The 20,770-nt window shown below is 42.4% G+C and overlaps 1 protein-coding gene across 5 annotated transcripts in view; it reads right to left on the bottom strand.

Moving 5' to 3' along the window:
* Positions 1-7,243: 7,243 nt before the first annotated feature.
* The window catches only part of CDK14 (cyclin dependent kinase 14), a 614,333-nt gene continuing 600,806 nt past the window's right edge, over positions 7,244-20,770 (bottom strand). For 4 of the 5 annotated variants that reach the window (XM_060633845.3, XM_060633841.3, XM_060633846.3 and 1 more), the window contains one exon: positions 17,116-20,508. The gene's annotated coding sequence lies outside the window, so the exon portion shown is untranslated. Of the gene's footprint in view, positions 7,329-17,115; positions 20,509-20,770 lie in introns of those variants that run through there. The other variant, XM_060633844.3, reaches the window with a different exon arrangement.

Raw genomic sequence — 20,770 nt, 5'->3', positions numbered from 1 at the left:
CAGTGTTCCTCATTACCCTGGGTATCGCTCCTATTGTAGCGGACTCTAAATATTGTCCTGCATCCAAATTATTGTTTCAGACTGTGAACCTCATGGGGGCAGAGACTGTGTCTTTCTGGTCATTCCTGGACCCAGTGTCTGGCATCATGCCTAGCAGTAAGCAGTGTTCTGTTTGTGTTTGTACATTGAGTGGACACAGCCCTGAGAAGGCAGCTGAGGCAGGAAGGGGCAGGCATATGCTTTGCGTTGCAGAGGGGGCTTCTGTAGCCACAGCTAGGAATGCAGGCCAGTCAGGAGATGGAGTCACAGAGGGTCAGGCATCCTAGTATTTGCCCACAAGATAAAGATGGCAGAATCCATCAAGTGTCTGGACAACAATCTCAGAACCCAGTGGTAGGATGGGGAGCCCAAAGCTTCCTGAGGCCCATCTCTCTCTGCTCCTTTTGTGGCAGAAGCCCTATAGGTTCATCCTGACTAGAGGTGGCGTGGGGGTGGGCAGGAAGCAGGGCAATTTTGTCACAACAGACACTGAAAAAGGAAATCCTGGAAAATCAGCAACACCTTCTCTGCTCAGTTAACATTTTCTTTTTATAATTAGAAATATTGTGGAAAGAAAGGATGTCTTCCTTTTTGGAAAGTTCCATATTGGTGACCCACAGAGAAAGAGTCATTTCAGTTACGTATCCTGCACTATGGCTTTGCTGTTCCAAATTTTGACTTGAAGAAAGAAAAAGATTCTGAAATGGTCATGAACCTTTGCAGGTGTTCTGGCTTAGCCTTAACCTCACAGAATAGGGCGGCGGGTTGAAAAGGAATGTAACCTCAGCAGAGATGAGCCTCCCTTCTGCTTATGGGTCACAAAATTTATGTCCATCTTTTATGGGCAGTCCTGGCTTGGGTGTCCTTTTCCATATGACCAACAGGAAACAAACAGAAAGTCAGACAGACAGAGAGGCAGGAAGTTCTGAGAGCTGCTTCATGGTTATTGTTACTAGGGAAACCAATTCTTTAGTATTCATGTGTTCAGCAGACGGCTGCTCTGAATCTCCGAGGCTGAGGCGATATCACAGAATGGCACAAGGGAGAAGAAGGGATGAAAACAGCCAAACAGATAAATGTGGAAACTGTTTAAGAATATGTTGGTAATTTAGCCATCATCTGTGCTTTCTAGTGGCTTTAAAAATGAGATCATTGCCAGCATCAAATGCTTTAAAGAGTGATCAGGAGCACGTCTTCCCTCTGCATTTATATAATCATATTCACATAGTATCCACATACTTGGAAGAAAAGGGGACAAAGATCCTTGAGATCTGGTTCCATTTTGAAAAAAATCATCATTGTGTGAAAAGGGTCCCTGAAATTTAGCTCTATCTGTTATCCCCATTCCAAAATGCTTTTCCTTAAGTATCCAAAGATGGAGGTGGTAAATGTATTGTTAATGACCTCCAATTTTCTCTAGCAGAATATGGGAGCATTTGCCATGGTTGCTGAGCATCACTCCCCAACTGTAAGAAAAGTCAGTCCCATGGAAGTCCCAGTGCCAAAAGGACACCCATAATCCTGCTGACTGACCTGTGGGTGGCAAACGTCTTAAGAATATGAAGGAGTGAAGTCAGGGAACATGGAACCCTGCATTGCTTATCAGACTGAGGTAGAAGATACTAGAGAGAGAATATACTCCTTACCTTCACTGAGCCCCGATCATCAAAATGATGCTCAGTGAGTCTTGCATTTGAGATTGTGGCCAACTAGCAACTCTTCTAATGAGAATCCAGGGAAGAGGATAGCTGAGAACTCCTTCTCTCGTAGAAAAATAATATAAACTCGAAACACTTCTTAAGTGAAAAACAATGCCGTGCCCCTTCACCTTTTGTCTCCATGGTCTAGGGGAAACATTTGGGGAATTCTATGGACATCTCTTGTTTGGAGATACAAGTATCCACTGAATTAGATCATCATTAATATCCCACTATAAGGTCATGTCACTGGCATCCTTTCCCATACCCAATTAGCATTAATTGAGCATATCTGCATTCAAAGCCCTCTGTTGGATGTGGTCAGAGATGTGAAAATGACTATGACACAGCCTCATAATTCAAAGAACCCACAATCTAATTGATGGAAAACAGTGAAAAATGTAAATCTGAGCAGTTGACAACTTTCCTTAACATTCTTAAAAATTCATCATATGACCTGAATTTCCCTGGCCCCTGTCCAACTCTCCTCTGTTTCTGTGGCCCCAGCCCACTCCCCTCCTGACACTGGCTTCTGCAGCTTTCCATCTCCTGTATACTCTGAAAGTTCAGATCTCAATTCTAAAGTCACTTCCTCCGGGAAGCTTTTCCTCATTCCCCAGCTCAGCCCCCTGTTGTTTCATCTCATTCTACTCTCTTTTTGCTCTACTGTGCTAACTGCAGTAGGACCACCTATTTATGTGGCTGTTTGATACTGGCTGTCCTTCCCATTAGACTCCACATTTCATGGAAGCCAAGGCTGAGGCAGCTTTTGCTCATCACTGAGTCCTCATGCCCATCATAGAGCCTAGTACAGAGTTGGCTCTTGGCAAATATCTTTCTTTCTTTCTTTCTTTCTTTCTTTCTTTCTTTCTTTCTTTCTTTCTCTTTCTTTCGAGAGAACATATGAGCAGGGGTGGAACAGAGGGAGAGAGAGAACCTCAAGCAGGCTTCATGCCATGACCTGAGCCAAAATCAAGAGTCAGATGTTCAACCAACTGAGTCACCCAGGTGCCCTGACAAATATTTCTTAAAAAAATAGGTGTTTATATAATGAAATCAGTTAGAAGGTAATAGAAACAAGACCTTGAAGCAGAGGGTTTTTAAACACTGTGGCTGGGGGTGGTTATTTCTTTTCCAAATGTATGCTATGTACCATGTGCCCTGCACACAGAATGCTTGTGAAATGAATGAATGAGTGAATGAATGAATGAAGTAGAAAAAAAACTCTCATTTTTCTCTTTGTTTGTTTATATGATTATACTTTACATAAACAGTTATGTTCAAAAGGCTTTCTTCTTTTTTGGTGCTATAATCTTGTGAAAAATTGTTTAAAAAGAAACAATAACTAGTCAAAAATCCAGGATCTAGCTGAGCAACACTTCTTTGCCATTTCCACCAAAAACAGATTCTGGATTATAAACCTCTGTAGCAAAACACTGGACAACTTCAATTTTGTAAGAGAGAACTCCTGGCTGCTTGGCTGACCCAAGAAGCTTCTCTCATAGGTCCTTAGAGCTGTACCTATAGTTCGTTTTGTTTTTTTTTTATTAATTGAGTCATTCATTGATTTATTCAACACACATTTATTGAGTATCCACTGTATACTAGTTACTGGGCTATGGTATCCACTAAACACCAGGGAAAAAGACATTCAAAACTTCTGGCAGTTAAGTTGGGAAACTAGATCTATAAATAGATGATCCCACCCTAGCAGCAGACTTGGGAAACAATGCCTTGAGTACTCAGTACTTCCCCAGTTGTAGCACTGGTCAGACTCATTATCCTACTTCTAATGGCTGTGAGCTCCACAAAGGCAAGCCTGCTTTTAGCTTATCCATCTTTGCACCTCCAGCAACTAGCACTATCCCTGGCACCTAGTGGGCTTTCAGTAAACACTTATCTATTGACTAACTGTAGCTAACATTTCTTATATGAGCCAAACCCTGTGTTTGGCATGTTAACGTGCATCGCCTCATTTAATCCTCATACCACCATTCTGATGTAGTTGTTATTATTGTCTCCATTTTACACACGAGGAAACTGAGGCATAGAGAAGCTGAGAAGCTTGACAAGGACAGGCAGCAAGCAAAGTGACAGAGCCAACTTTCTACCGAGGTCTGTCTGATGTATAATCACCATGTGTTCCTGCTTTTCTAGTGGGTTGAGCCATAGGATATTGCTGACATTTGCTCCTTTGGGCCACAGAAATAACAAATGTATAAGTAGATAAGTAATATACAAATACTTATAACCTAATATAAGTAGATGAAATAAAGTAAATGAAAGGTTATAAATGGGGTGCTGGAGAAGCAGAGCAGAGACAGGTCAGGGATGGCTTCCTGGGGCAGCTTTGCAGAATGGCTAGGGATTAACCATCATTTTACGTGGAAGGAGGGGAGCAGCATGGGCACTTACATACTCCCTAACTCAACATGTTTGTTTTGGGCCCACCGTGGGCCAGACCCTGTGCTCATGCAGAGAGCAAGCAGAGCTTGGAGTCATGCAGCAAGGAGAATCATAATGAAATGGGGGTATTAAAATAGTCTAGTACAATGCTCTAGAATACACAGGAAAAGCCTAGATGTGAGAACAGGTCAGTGCTTCAGGTAGGAGCAAAAGATACTGGGCAGAGGAACAAGAGGAGAGGAAGTGGGTCCCACCAGAAAGGGCCCTGATGCCTGGCATGGACTGGACACAGAATGCAGGAGAAACCAATGGAGGGTGTGCAGCAGAAGAGGGCTTCCAAAGATTCCCTCAACTACATCACGGAGGAGGATTTGGAAGAGAATGAATGGGCAGGAGGAAGAGCGCTTGAAGCTGTTTTGGGTGTAAATTGAGAGCTTGAGTCTCACAGGGACAGTGGAAACACTGATGCTCAAGGCCAATGAAATTTACAGTAAACCCCGAGAATTATCAGTTTCTCTAGATATCCTGTGAAACACAGATGTTCTGATTTATTTTGCTTAAATCTCTAGAAAGCCTCAACTATCTTTCTACACAAAGAATCTATATACCAGGTATCTCTTTGTGCTAGGTTCCCTCCTTGAAACCCTTTAGATGTGTTTCAGTTTGGTTCCCTGGCTGTTAGAAGTTGTTTTTTTTTTTTAACATTTATGTTCATGGAGGAAGAGTTTTTGATCAAAGATTATGGAACTCCATCTGTTCTAAATCCAGATCTGTTTCTCAGTTCCACATGTCTCCTTGAATAGAGTCAAGAACTTCTATTCTGGCTCTTAATGTTTGCAGTATGATTTTTTTTAATGTTTACTTATTTATGTTGAGAGAGAGAGCAAGCAAGGGAGAGGGAGAGAGAGAATCCTAAGCAGGCTCTAAGCTGTCAGTGCAGAGCCTGATGCGGGACTCGATCCTATGAACTGTGAGATGGTGACCTCAGTTGAAATCGAGAGTTGGATGCTCAGCTGACTAGGCCACCCAGGGGCCCCTGCAGTATGATTCTTGAATTTGCTGCCTCAGATTTCCTCTGTTCTATCTCTTATGACAGACATGGGCCAATTTTGCTCCCCATTGGCATTCAAACAGATGTAAACATCCCAGATACCAGGGAAAATATTATGGAGCCTGTTCAGCATTATGACATAGCTCTGTAACCTCCCCCCCCCATATGTCCACTATAGTGAAAGCTATTAATAATTTATAGAGGATATGCAGATTTAGATTTTAAAAATCAACCACAGAAAGTATTTTTATATAGAACAGGCTGACTTCTACATATATCTTTAAAAAAGTATGTTATAATGTACTTGGCAAAGGTCAATCAAACTTGACCAAGTTTGTCATAAACAGATAAAACGAGACATTAAAACATTAAGACAATTCAGCAAAAGGCCATATTCTGGTTAAGTGCATGATCATACATTCAAATATGTTCTTTGAGATTCTCTGTTCAAAAGTAGAGCTTGACCGTTGGGCTTTCCCTGTTTAAAATTAAGGCAGTCTGTTAGCCTGGCTACTCTGTCTGGTCATGAACAAACTTTTTGGATAGAGGTGACTGGCTGTCAACCTCATCTGCCATTCTTGGAGGCTGAGCAGAAAGTTAGTTATAGGGTTGCTAATTGGTAACTTTTATCCCAGCATTAGCTTTCTATTGCTGCTATAATTCCCATGATTTTAGCCAACAAAATTCCCCCTAAAACAATGAAGCTTCTTTACTTCCTGAAGGTAAATCTAAAAAAGCACCCTTGTGGGAAATAGTCACCTCTAATGTCCCATTTACCGCAGATGGCTGCAGCGATTCGAATCCTCTAAAAGAGCAACAATGAAGATTGATGTTGCCATCTGTCTCTGGTAGATTTAAATGTTTATGTCCCCCATAGCTGTAGGGTTTTGGCAGCAATGTTGTTGATATCCAAGAAGGAAAGATGTAATTAAAGTTAAGAGACTAAGAGCTAGAAGTTGATTTGATTTGATATAATATTTTGTCATTGTAGCCTGCTGCTTCTCTTTCTCTATCTTTTTTCTTCTGCCCCGCTTGCTGACTTTTTCCCCCATTCATCTGATCTACACCAAATCAGTGACCTGTGAGGTTTACCTTAGCTGAGTCTCTATCAAAACTTTTCAAATTCCCAGCAACGCTGGTAACAGTGGGGAAAAGGAAGTGAACAATGTGGTGTGGAGGCAGTTCCGTGAATGACAGAATCTTAGCATTCAAAACAATAACAAGGACACCATTAAAAAAACTTTGAATGAAAATTCCCCTCACAGCTCCCTCCAAAGCTTTGTGGATTTCAATCATTTCTTCTTTGGTTCCCAGTACAGTAATATTTGGATTACTCAAAGATCTTTCACATTTTCTGCACAATTTATTTTAATATAAATTATTCACTGAATAAAAAATGTATACAAAATCTCTACGTTTTTTCCTCTGGAGTAACTCACTGTCCCTAAGGATGTGAACAATGGGATTTGTGTTTGAGAAAGTTGTTAAAAATAAGTCTTAAGCTTTAGGAATGGTTCACATGTGACTCAGTTATTTTTAAAAATAAATAAATAAAGCCTGGGGAGAGTAGGGGGCAGAGGGAGAATGGTTTCAGAAGGAAAAGAACAAGCAATCCATTTTAATGAATTGCAAGACAGTCTAAATATAGAAAAGACTCCAGTCATCTCTGAAGCTTGAATATAACTCCTTTGCACCCCCCCAACCCATATATATACTTTCATTTGTCACCCTGTAAAGAAAAATCTCTGCACTCCTAGAATTTCTCTCTGCTTTGAAAATTGATTGTACACTATCTTAGCTAGGGCTACAAAACTTGCATTCCACACAGCCAAAACCTTAGAAAAAAGATTTTGTTGCCTTAAATGAAGTGGGTTCAAAAACTAGATTTTCTGTCCTGAAAGGTGTTATTTTAGTCCCCCATGAGGCATTTAAAGCTAGACAATTGCTTATTTAATTCTTTGGCACAACAGGGTTTTAAAAAATTAGTATGAAAAAGCTACTTACTCAGGCTAAGTCAAATCCAAGCATTAGCGAGTCTTAGAGGCTAGAGATGGAGAGAGTGCTGCTTGTTGGCTACTTGAGGAGGGTTCTTTTTCCTCTGGGACAGTGGCTGCTTGGCTTTTGGAAGCAGGAAGCTAAAAAGGGATGACAACAAAACTCTGTATAACACATGGTTTCCTGTGAGGCAAGTGGGGCTCCAGGCAGTTATCACCTCCAGATTCAAAAGCAATAGGGTAGGGCCAAGGTTTCCCAAGTGCTGATGGGGGACAGCATTCAGCTGCAGATAATTTTAAAAACAGAGACCTAACTCCCAGAATTCCAGGAAAATCACAGTCTTGGATTTTCTCCCAGTCTACCAAACTCATCCTGATCAGCAAGCAAATACACACTAAGACAGTGCCTGTATGTTGTTTAACCCCAGAGGTGTGGTGGTTTTAACACAAGTCTGGAAATGATTTGAAACATCTCTCCTAAAGAGATGGCATCTAATTCTCCTTTCTTTAAATATTGGGCTGGCCTTCTAATTAAGAGTAGGTAGCAGGAGTGATTCTATGTGGCTTTTAAGGTCATTTGTCAAAAGTGATACAGTGTCTGCCTGGCTGTCTCTCCAAGAGACTTGGAGCATGGATACCACCATGCCAGAGAAATTGCAGAGAGGGACCATAGAGACCCAGTAGGCTCAGTCCCGGCCATGCAAGTATTCCCAGTCCATGGGCCAGATATGTGAGCAAAGCAGCCTTTGAGTTGGCCCCAAATCCAGTAATATCTGAGATCTTGAGTCAGAACCATCCAAACAGACCCAGAATGCTGGATCCACAAACGATGAAAGAGAAAACAGGTGAATGCTATTTTTCGGTGACTAATTCTGAAGGTGATTTGTTTCACAACAATAGATTAGTGGAAATGTCTTGGTACTTAGAAGCAAGGCATTGCCGTAGTGGAAGTTAAAACATGTGGCACTGGTTTGGGACCTGGGTGGGGGCTGGAGGGTGGAGATTAGAGGAGCTTTGGAGAGGCTGTGGGTGAAGGACTGAAGGAAAGTGAGGAAAGTATTGGCAGCTGGAGGAGAGAAGACTCTGGTCCTCAGGTGTAGGCAGTTTACACCAGTGGTAACATGGAAAATAGAAAATGTACCTAATGGATTCATGACCCAGTAAGGTTTCCAGACACAGTATTGAAGGTGCCTTCTGATCCTTCTATGAGAGGAGAGAGATGAAGTACAAAAAAAAAAAAAAAAAGCAAAACACTAAAAAACAAAAACAGTGTTAAGTAAAAGAGCCAAGACTGTAGGAGTTCAAAAAATAAGACTATTTCTCAGTTCCATCCTCTCCAGATGGCAGATGAGGCTAAAATTAAAATATGTAATTACCACCTAACGATGAAGGTAGCACTGTGACTTTAGAACCCTTTGCTTAGACCTCACACAGATTGAAAGCAGTACTATTCTTTCAAATAGCCAAAAGTCCCTCTAAAAGGGCATGCCTTTTAGATGTCTCCATTAACAGAAATGTTTCTAAAAATCTTAAGGGCACAGTTCCACGGTAGCCTTAGAGGGAGTCTAAGGTAGAAAAAAGCTTATCTCAGTGAGATTTGTAGATGTGTTTTTTTGTCTAATGAAGTGAATCTCAACAAGGTTGAGGGGAAATTTTTTTTTTTTTTTTTTAGAGAGAGAGAGAGAGACAGAGACAGAATGAGAGTGGGTTAGGGGCAGAGAGAGAGGGAGACACAGAATCTGAAGTAGGCTCCAGGCTCCAAGCTGTCAGCACAGAGCCCGATGCGGGGTTCGAACTCCCGAGCTGGGAGACCATGACCTGAGCCCAGGTGGGCGGCTCAACCAGCTGAGCCACCCAGGCGCCCCAAGGGGAAAAAACGTTTTAAAAAGACTTGTGCTAATGAAAACATTGCTAGCTCAGGCTAAAAGGGACAAGAGGTAGTATACAATGAAAAGAGGCTTTTGGGTTCCTAAAATTCTCTGGGAAAGAAGCAGGCTGAGAAAACTGCTCAGCTATAAAGATGGGGTACATTTTCTAGAACATCAAGAATAATTCAGAGGGAGGAACAACACTCAGCTGTAATCAAGGAACTTGGTTGGGGCACCTGGGTGGCTCAAGGTCTGACTCTTGATTTTTGGCTCAGATCATGATCTCGAGGTTCATGAGATGGAGTCTGTGTCAGGGTCTGAGTTGACAGCAAGCGGCCTTGCTTGGGATTCTTTCTCTCCCTCTCTCTCTCTGCCTCTCCTGAGTGCACACATCCATTCTTTCTCCCTCGCTGGATTTCAGAATTGCTATAGCCTGATTACCTGATTGACACAGATTTCTGAATGTCTATAGTGGTTAATCCATGCCTCTTACCAAAGTATGCTGGGTGGGGGAGCAATACCTTTTCACTTTAGTCCACAGATGTTCAGATCAAGAACAGGAGTCAGGAGGTTGTAACTGAAGATCTGCACCTACAGAGCAGCACCTGAACGTGATTTGGATGATGGGTGACCAGACCTTGAATCTGGGATGGATGCCTTCCGGATGAGAAATTTAGGGGTCTCAGGAGGGGTTGAGAGTATTTACATGTGGGATCAATATAAATAACTTTTGGCTAGAGGGCAGATTGTTATAATTTTAAAATGTGTCCACAATTTTTTGCCATTTTTTCCATTGGATGGTGGAATCTAATTCTCCTCCCTGCAAATATAGGCTGGCCTTACTGACTCGCTTCAACAAATAGAATACTAGGTCACAAAAAGCAATTGGGTTTCCACCTACTTGTCTTGGTGCATATTGTTTGGAGCCCTGAGCCACCATATAAAATGTCCAGCTAACCTGAGCCCCATGCTTAAGAGACCTTGTGGAGAAACCACATTAAGTTAGTGATGCTCTGTTCTAGCTGTTTCACCTCCTAGCTCTGGCATCAGATATGTGAGTGATGAGACTTTAAAGATGATTCCAGCTAAGCCACCATCTGACTGCAGACTCATGAGAAATCACAAGTCAGAACCACTCAGCCAAACTGCTCCTGAACTCCTGCCATAGAAATTGTGAGAGATGATAAATGGCTGTCATTTGAAGACACAGAATTTTAGGGCGATTTGCTATACAGCAGTAGACAACTGGAACAAGGAGGGTACCAGTCACATTTCATTCTCTCTGAATGGGAACCCCTGGAGTTCTTCAGTAAGACTCTATCATAGGAGTCTGTGCAGACTCAGTAGTAAGTGTTGGCCAGCATCTCCGGGCTTTGTCCATATTACTTGGTCCTCACTTTTTCTCTCCTACTCTCTGGTTTTCTACTTCCGTTTGATACTATGCCTTAACTTCACCTGATATGAAGCTTCAAGGTTAGTCCTTAAGAATCTGGTGCCCTGGCTTGGCTAATCTCTTTTGAGTATTCTAGTTTACCCTGGGAGTTCCCCTTAATGCCACCCTGATATCAACAAGACAGCACATGGAGGCCCCTTCTCAGCACATCCCACATTCTTTCTGCATTGCGGGGAAGGTGGGGCACCACACATCCAAGTTCCATTTTCACCATGTGCAAACAGCTGCCTGTCTACTCCTCAGTATGGAACAAGGCTCTCCTCCAGGTTTTCCAGCTGAACCCTGTACCCAACCGAGCCACTAATGATAGGACCTCAGTCACCAGCCAATGCCTTCCATGCAAAGGCAGAAACATTTTAGTCAAGATGCACCTGTACTCTTGGGGTCTGTTTACTGGCTCACAGAATGAGATTAACAAAAATAGCATGATTCTGATAATAAACTTATAAATAAATTTGGTCATGAAGTGACATGGGATGAACAGTAATGGGGATCCTTAAATGACATTTATAGAGTACCATGTTTGGTTTTTAATGTTGGTAAAAACTGAAAGCATACAACCTCACCTGGATGTTAATGACCAACAGCAGAAAGAAAAATATTACTTTCTTCAGCCTACTGTGAATTCTGTGGTACGCATGGCAGACAATTGGTGCAGAGACTGAAGGGTAATATAGCCCCCTCCCCCAGGGTGTGGCTCTCCTCTGCAATCAGTAAGACAAGCAGATCAGAACACGTTGTAACTCTGGTGTCCATGTGAGAGGTACATGGATTCAGTATGCTCTCACTACTTTACAAAACATGGGAAAGACATGGGAATTTCAGTTTTAGCTTTGTGAAGATATAGGAAATAACTTGCCAATAGGCTCCCCTCAAATTGAGTGTCTTTCAAATGATTTGCAATTTGAATAGAATCTTCAGGTGGAGAGGGCGGAGGAGAAGTCAGAGGCAAACAGACCAGATAGAGTGTTACGCACCTAAACTTTCCTCCAGAGCGGTTCACTGTCATGGCTGAACATTGGAATCACTTGAGGAGATTTTAATTTGTTTTTACAGTTTATTTATTTATTTGAGGGAGAGAGAAAGGGGGTGGGGGGAGAGCGATAAGAGAAGGGCAGGGAGAGGGAGAGAGAAAGAGAATCCCAAGCAGGCTCTGTATGCTGTGCTGAGCCCAACATGGGACTGGATCTCATGATTGTGAGATCATGACCTACGCGGAAATCAAGAGATGGATGCCTGACTAACTGAGCCATCCAGGTGCCTTTTTAATTTTTTTTTAATTTTTAAAAATATTTATTTAATTTTCAGACAGAGAGAGAGAGAGAGAGAGAGAGTGAGCACGTGAGCGTGGGAGGGGCAGAGAGAGGAGAGAGAGGATCTGAAGTGGGCTCCATGCTGACAGTGTGGAGCCTGATGTGGGGCTCAAACTCATGAACTGTAGGATCATGACCTGAGCTGAAGTTGGATGCTTAACTGACTGAGCCACCCAGGTACCCCAAGTTAAAACAATTTTTTTTTTTTTTAATTTTAGAGAGAGGAGAGAAAGAGCACAAGTAGGGAGAAGGGCAGAGGAAGAGAGAGAATCCAAGCAATCTCCATGCTCAGTGAGCACAGAGCCCACCACCCTAGGATCACAACCTGAGCCAAAATCAAGAGTCAGATGCTCTACCAACTGAGCCACCCAGGTGCCCCTGAGGAGATTTAAAAAGTACACACACCTAGACTGTCACCTCGGAGACTATGATTCAGTAGGAATGTTTAGAAAGTTCCCCAGGTGTAGGAACCCCTGCCTCTGTGAGCTCCTGAAGACAACCTGAAATCTTTCCTCTTTGGCTTCTATTTCTTCCACAGAGCCAGGTTCGTGTAGAGTCACACATAGTATACACGCAGTATGTTCATGTGGTTTGCAGGATTCTAAAAACTTTCTTAGGAAGGTAAACAATATTCCATTCCACTCTTGTTTTATCTGTATTATCCTTTAAAAACTGATTTATTAAAAAAATTGTTAAGCACTGGGCCTTGGTCACCATTGTCAGTCTTGAAGGCAAAGAGATTGAAAAAAGACTTGTATTGTTACTATTTTCAATGTGATGTGGGGACTTGGAAGAAGGGGGAATTGTTTTGAGAGGAGTACTGGAATGTTTTTCAAGGGACTTTTTGAACAGGGTCTTAAAAGGATTAATAGGTATTTGGCTGCTAGAAAAACAGGAAAAGGCATTCTCATCAGAGGGAACAGTGTGTGCAGAAGAACAGGGCCATGAGAAGGTCTGGAACGTCCAGGGATCACTGGGAAGGTGAGCACGGTACAGATGGAGGATGTGTGCGTGGAGACGTGGGAAGTGAGCCTGCAGAGAAAGGGGAAAACATTTAAAAAAAAAAAAAAAAGACCTGATTTGTAGAGTTTGCCCATTTCTGTAGTGTATATACTCCCATCTGATTTCAGGTTATCAGTGATTTAAGTACCGACTCAAAAAATTCCTACATATAAAACAGTCGGTTTTTGTGAACTGGTACCAGCTGTTTCCAGTACATGACTGACAGGAGGCCAGATCCTTTAATTCCAAGAGATAGGCTAAAACAAGTTTCTGCCCTTTTGTCACAATGGTTCTGCTTCACATTATGAGGCCCACTTCTATGGGTTTGGAGTAGAGTGGGTCAATGAAATAAATGCACAAAAGACTTGAAAACCCTGGAACTAATTCTCAGGCTCTTATCACCATCAGCATTACCCTTAAACGCAGGCAAGAGGGGCTTCTGTTCTTTTTTTTTTTTTTCCCCCTGTTCTGGTTCCCATCTTTAAAGGGTCTGGCTCTGATGTTCTGCAGGCATAGTACTCCCACCCCCCACCCGAGAATGAGGACTTCACGGTACAATGCCCAACAGGAACTTACCTCCCCCACTCCTACTCCATGCACTCCAGACATCTGGGACTCTGGAATTCTCTCCGTATATGGAGGTCTTCTCCCAAACCTCCTTCCCTGAGGATTAGCACCTGATCCCCAAGGCCTGGCCAAGGAAGAACTGCTTGCCAAGGTGGGGCAGAATACGGATGTGGGGCTGGCTAGGGGGTGTCCATACACGTGCATGTGTAGCCCCTCCCTCTGGATACACACTCCTAGAGCGATAGGAGTGGGAAGTGTAAAGCACAGAGAAGGCTTAGGCCAGGTTGTCCTCATGCTGACACGGTTTGGTGAAGAACTTCAAGGAATTCTTAAGTGCAACCCTGACTTTCTAGGTTAGTATGAACACACATTTGTCAGGGTAAGAGAATAGAATATATTTGACAATTTGTTAGTTGGATTTATATTTTTAAAGATTTAGAGATAAGGTATGTGGGCCTCCATTTTGACTCTATCCTGGGCCCAGCAAATGCCAGGAATGGGTTCCCTGTTACCTCCCTGTTACCACGGCTATATATATATACATTTTTCCCCCCACGGCTATATTTTAAGTCAAGGTAAGCAAGCTAGAGACCCCAGGCAAATTCTTGCCCACTGTATGTTTTTATAGACGCTGTGAGCTAAAAATGGGTTTTGCATTTACAAATAGTGTTTAAAAATCAAAAGAAAAATGTTTCATGATTTGTGAAAATCATATGCAATTCAAACTTCAGTGCCCATGAATTGTTTGGCACACAGCCAAACTCATTCATATGTGTGTATTGTGCACGGCTGCTTTCATGCTATGACAGAAGACCAAGAAGTTGTGACAGAGACTGTAGGGCCTGGAAAGCTGAATATATTTACTGTGTGGTTCTTGGAGTAAATGTCTGCCTACTCTACCCTTAGAGTAGCCACAGACAGGAGGAAAGAAGAGTGCAGTCGTCCTTACATGGCTCTGCTCAACAGAGTCACCTGTTGGGTTTCCCAAACAGACCAATGCCAGGGCCCCACTCTCAATATTTTTAGGATAAATTGGTCTGGGGTTCAGGTGTTTTTGAGACATCCCCATGATTCTAATGAGAGCCAGGCTGTGAGCCACTGGGCTCAGAGAATGGGTGCGTGAGGATCTGAGTTCCCCAAATGTAAGGCAGAATAAGGTTGCGAGAATTGTGCCTGGTTTCCCCAAGGACCAGAGCGGACTACAGCCTTTCTTTGAGGACACAAGTTCCCCAGTTATCTGATTAGGCTGAAGGTGGAGCGAGGGAGAAGGGTCATTGTTTCGCACTGTGCTATGACATATAAAGTTAAGTTTCATTTCTACTTCTCGAAATCCTTAGGCTGTAGCTCAAACACACATCCCTGGGTTAGCCCAGGACTGTGTGCCTCTGTCAGCCAGGCCCACCTTGGATTGTGGTGGCACACACCTTTGCAGAGGCCCCTGCTGGGTCACTTCTCAGGATACACTCCAGTAGGGAACCTTTACCCCATCTTTGCAGCGTGCCCTCCATAATTATTGGTGGTCTCGCAGGGAAGGAGAAAAAAGACAACTCTATCAGAATCCCATTCTCCACCAGCACACTCAGAACCATCGGCAGAGGCTGGCTCTGGGGCTGCAAGGCTGCTCCGAGCTATTATTGTGCCTGGCTCTCTCTCAGCAGGACTCGACGCAGACAATATAGTACACCGAGAGCATGGGGGATGAACAGTAAATACGAGGCCTTGGATTTTTTTTTAATCTTGTCAGTTTTCCCCTGATTTGTGTCCTTTATCCTAGCCCCCTCTGCTGTATAAGCTTCTCAAAGCTAATGCCCATAACGCCACCACCCACTGGTAGCAGCAGGCTGCTGGGCCGCTGTGGGGTTCTCATTGCGGAGATTTACAATGCCCACCATTATTCAGCAACTGTACGTGTTAACCTAGTGGCAAAGGGTTGCTCCAACACCTTCCCCTCTGGTTTCTCTTTACTCTGGGGGCCAACGGCAACTCTAGGAGTGCCGCCCTCCTGACTCGAAACTGCTTGCCTCAGCCAGCACACATCACATCCTCCAACCTGGCAGGGCTAGAATAGCTCTGCAGAAAAAGAAGAGAACGTTGGGCAATTATGGAGCTGAGAGAAGACTGTCATCTCGACTGCCACATTTAAAAAGTTAAAAATATTTCTCAAAGCCATTCCTTTGGCCTCTTGTAGATACTAGCCCTCTTCCTCCTTCTTTCTTTTATTAAGAGCTCATAGGACTAAATCACACGGTGAAGCTCTAAAACGTGAGCCCACTGCTGAGGCTTGTGGCAATGACCTCAACAGTGGGCATGTGTGCTCCCGTCACTGTTGGAAGCAGGACGGTGGCATACATTTTACTGCCTTGAAACAACTTCCAGAAACAAGTTATTCTTTTGACGCTTCTGTAATTCTAATCAGCTTCCAGAGTGATTTACATGGCTCCCATTTAAGGGAGAAATTCACCTATTATCTCTGCCTTGGCTACCATGAAGTCTGCCTTTACACAATCTCTTGTCTCAGAATCCACTGGTGGTGCCAGGACCATGTGCAAATGCACATGTCCTTGACATCAGTGACTTGCTGCTTCAGGGGAAACAGCAGGGGCAGGGGGGGCTGAAGATGTGGTGGCCCCATGAGCTTTTCTGGAATGGAACATGCATCAGCTGAGGACACTTACTTTTTGGTTTTGTGAGAATGTTAAGCTTGTGAAGGGCTTACAAACTGAAATCACAGAAGTGGTAGGAGAGGAGCAAGAGAAGGAAAACCTGAAGCGGCTGCTGCTGGTGAGTGAGGGTCTCTTTCCGGGAGAAAGCCAGGGGCCCTGAGGCATCCTAATATAAAACTTGAACCTCGGTTTTTGTCTTGAAGGGTAAACATTTTAAAATCACCAAATACCATATCTATAAATTGATGACCGTACCTGGCACAAACACTGTTAGCAGTTTATGAAACCATTAGGGGTTTGTCTGTGGTTTTGAAGCTGACAGATCCGACAAGGAGGAGGAGGTGATGACATCAATGTGACTGGCTTCCTGAGGTGGCATTGTCAATCGAAGTGGAGGGCCTAAAGCCCTGCCCATTCAGGTGCAGGCACCCACTGGATGGTGTTCAGGGAAGTGTGCTCAGCCCAGGGAAAGATGCTTTGGTAGAATGTGGGCATGTTATGGCTTTCATTTGTATTCGGAGGAGGGTAGCCTACTCACCTCATCTTAGAATATGTACAAAATAATTGAGAAAGAGGCAATCAAAGATAAATAGGATGGTCATTAAGCAAAACCAGATACACAACACGTGTGGTGGATGTCATTCAGGAGCTGTGGTATTGCAAAGATCATGGAACTCACAGACTTATTTTACATAGCCTCCACCCTTTTACCGAAGTTTGAAATAGCATGTCAAAAAAAGGGAGGGTTTGGGGTGCCTGGCTGGCTCAGTGGGTGGAGCATGCAACTCTTGACCTCAGGGTTGCAGGTGGGAGCCCCACATTGGGTGTAAAAATTACTTAAAAAATAAAAATCTTAAAAAAAAGCGGGGGGGGGGGTAGGGTTTAACACACTCCTAGAACATTCCAGGTAACTCACTCCTTCCCACATCCAAGAGCCTTATGGATTTCTTCTCTCATTTCATTCTCAGAATGACTGTGTCTAGGAGTTTTTAAGACAATGTTTCTTTGACACAGTACTGTGGTGTTATTTGGCACCCACCAAGAACATGTAGCAAGAAAATGTACAGAGATTCTGCTATACTTTATTCCATATCATGTTACAAGAAAACAACAGTGACAGCTGACAAACCATTACATCTTTCATAATACAGACAAATTACACTTGGTAACAAATATGCAACATTATTCCATTCTCCTTACTATGTTTCATTTTGGAGTATAATAGTTTTCTGAATGATGCTAACACATTTCTTAGGTACCGACCTCCTGCTAGAAAGTACACATCTCAGTGTATCATACAAAAAAAAAAAAGATAAAAGAAAAATTAAAAAAGTCCACTTCCAACTAGAGAATGTCAATTTTGTATGTGCGTCTAAAATATGCTGCTGTGGGAAGGGGAATGAAAATAGGAGATTGGTTATTTTACTTGAGACATTTTTTGGTTGTTTTTGGTGTATGAGAAATTTGCAAGGCAGTAACATATATGGTTTCCTCTGCCTATAAGCCAATAAGAGAGATAAAAGTTATGTGCAATTATGCAGCATATTCCTATGGATGGGGGGGGGGGGGTAGGCAATAATCTACCCCAGTATGTACAGCCTAAACATCCTCTTATGTAACAAAGATTACAAAACCAGTATTATTCACAGATGAGTCTCTCAAATAGACACATAAGCTAGGGTATTAATTACACTGGCTGTCATGTACACACTGAGGAGAGGATACCAAGAGGCTTTGCTCTCTCTGCAAACCTGGAGGCTACCCTGGAAACTTTTCTTATCACTCTTGGGAGGTAGAAATAACTTCTCACCCTTATATCAGTGGATGGACAGCCACTCTTGTCTTATGCCCCTTGTTTTTTCTTTGAGCACTGCAAAACATTTTTGCATGTCCTATGTATCTTGCATTTTTAAGTCAACCAAACTGTTCCTTTAAGGAAATGAAGTCCCAATTTTTCTTTCAGATACTATGTGTGCATTGATGTTGCATTCATACCGTCACCATGCTAATGTGTTCCTACTATTCCAGCTGTACGAATTCAAGCTAATCCTTCATATAAAAATAATCTCACAAAACATTCCATTGCTTTCTCAATAGAATAATAAATCTGCTAATGAACATGTTCTGTAATGATTTTCATGGCTGCCCTCAGTGGGAGAAGGCAGGGGAGAGGAGGAGGGAGGATGGATTGCCAATAGGAGAGGAAAGGGGAGAGAGACAAAGCAAACTTTGGATTTCCTGTACTGATAACAAGGACGGGGAACTACAAACCTCCTAAATGAGACCTTCTGAGACATACATCTCTGTAAAAAACAGATACCTCCCAATACTGAGTATTATGCTTCAATTCCAGAGAGAAGCTGCTTATATATCTCTGAATGATGCTAACATTCCTAATTGAAGTCTTTTTTAATATTAAATATTTTCAAATGTTCCAATTAGAAAGCTTATTAAATAGCAAGATTTAATCATCAGCTGCTCTTGATTTAAAGTTAGTAAAATACAAAAGTTATGCCTCTCCCCCAAATAAATAATTCAAAACAAACCACAGACAAGGCCATTCTTGATTGCATGTAAAATTTTCTCCCCATATTTATCTTAAGGAATCCTAATTTCAGCACATGTTAAAATACAGCCAAAGACTTCCAATGGGTTGGAATGTCCGAAAGAAGAATGGGAAAGATTTCTAGGTAGCAACTAGTAAACATTCTAGTCTTGGGTAACTTTTGCTCTCTTTAAAATTAATTAGCAAACAATTCCTTGCTTTGCACCTATAAGTTTTCAATGAATGCCACTTCTGAATAGGCTGGATTGTGACCTTGGCATGTTACGTCCCACTCCAGGGAAGGTACCCTTTTAACGCTTAGAAGTTCTGGGTCCAATTTCTTAGGAATGCTGGCTTTGACTGTCGAGAACCTTTCCCCTCACATGACTCTCAGAAGATGCCTTTGTCAAACTGGCTCATAATTCCTAGTCTCGATCCTAAAAAAGTGCGACACATTTCAAATTCTCAGTCTCTCCTTCTTTCTGACCAATAGAAAAATGTAGAATGACATACATGGAAGTATTTCCATAGGAATTGGTGTTCTGAGGGGCTAGGTTTCATGCTTTATATGAAGTTTCCTAACTGCCCACTTGGCCTCAGTATTATTTGGGGTTATGCAGTGAGGCCGGCCCCACTGGGAGAAGGCCTACATCAGGCATGTCTCCCTCTGCATCAAAGCACAATGTGTGCCCAGTCCACTTTTCCCTCCTTGTCACATACATGCCTTCATCCTTCAAGGTCCCTCATCATCTTAACAAGGGAAGCTGGGCCTTTCTTTTTCCCTTGCCATCTTGAAAGCAAGACTCCCACATGGGTTCTGCAACCTGTGTTCAAACAGTTTTTCCAGGAGACTGTTTAAAGTTAAGGTCCCCAATGGTGTCTTCCAATCAGCTTGGAATGTTTTAAAAAATGTAATTTAAAGGTGCTTTGGTGTAAGTGAGCAAATTTTTAAACTCTGGATAACTTTGTAATTTGCTTTTTTAACTGTTAACTAGCCAAGATGGCTTTCAGGGCTCATCCAGCAGAGACAATTCATTTGCACCCAGGTTTTAAGCATTCTGTTCCTCACTCTTTTCTCTTCCATTTAGAAAACACTCCTGAAGCATAACAGAGTGGATGGAAAATATAAGATGTTGACAAGACCCAGAAAACATGTAAAAGGTTACCTCCATTTCCAGAGGTTGAAAAGTAAGCAATTTATCCCTGTCTTTGTTCTGAACGCTTGATATTAGTTTCTTTACTTCCAACCTACTTGGAAAACAGTCATGCTATGTGGCTTAAAATGCTAAGCAGATTCCGATATCCTATATACACGTGCAGTTATTTCCAAGAGAAAACCACATTTGCAAATGTCCTCAAAAGGTAAGCAACAAGTGGGGCCCCACAGCCAGGGACCAAGTTGTCAAGTCGGTCTGAGAACATGGGTTTGCTGTAGCTAAAAATTTCCTTCCTAGTGGTTGCAAAATGTGCACTGCTCTCAAAGAAAACACACATTGTTTTATGCCACTATGTGGCTTTCAAGTACAGACATTACTGAAGAAGTGTGAACACCAAATGTGTTGTCTTAATGTATTTAAGACATGGCTGGTGAAAGCATAAAAACCTTTACAGAGACGCTGCGCTGCAGAGGGAAATCAAACAAAATCAAACACAAAAGACTGAAAAGAATACATGCCATGTATCAGTAAGCAAAGCTTAATCTTCACATAGTTCTTGGAAATCACAAGGTATCCAAATGCGTGCAAGGTTTTAAATAAATTGCAGAGAAAACAGGGTCTTGCCAGCTTCAATTTTCTTGTAAGTGAAATCCACCACAGGGAGGGGAAGGAAAGTGATCCGTGATTCCCTTCGTATTATTGGCCACTTCATTAATGTTTTTTTTTTCTTCCCAGAATGATGACAACTTAATCCTGGAAGGAGGAAAAGAGAAAATTGCTATATGTAAAAAAAAAAAAAAAAAAAAAAACTTACATCATTCATTTTTTCTAAATTACATGAGACATCAAAATTGGCCAGGCCAAAGTGAGCCTATCCGTTTTCTCCACAGCTACCCTGAGCACACATTTCGGAGGCAGAGTACTCTCCTTCACCAAAACAGCTCTTGTAATATGATAAACAAATGTTCTGACTACACTTTTTCCCTTAAAATAACTTAACTCCATGAATGTAAAT

The sequence above is a fragment of the Panthera onca genome, chromosome A2, assembly GCF_046562875.1.
Source record: "Panthera onca isolate mPanOnc1 chromosome A2, mPanOnc1 haplotype 2, whole genome shotgun sequence".
Classification (NCBI taxonomy): Eukaryota; Metazoa; Chordata; class Mammalia; order Carnivora; family Felidae; genus Panthera; species Panthera onca.
Note: the sequence above shows the minus strand (reverse complement) of the source record. Positions and strands in the feature narration are given on the sequence as shown.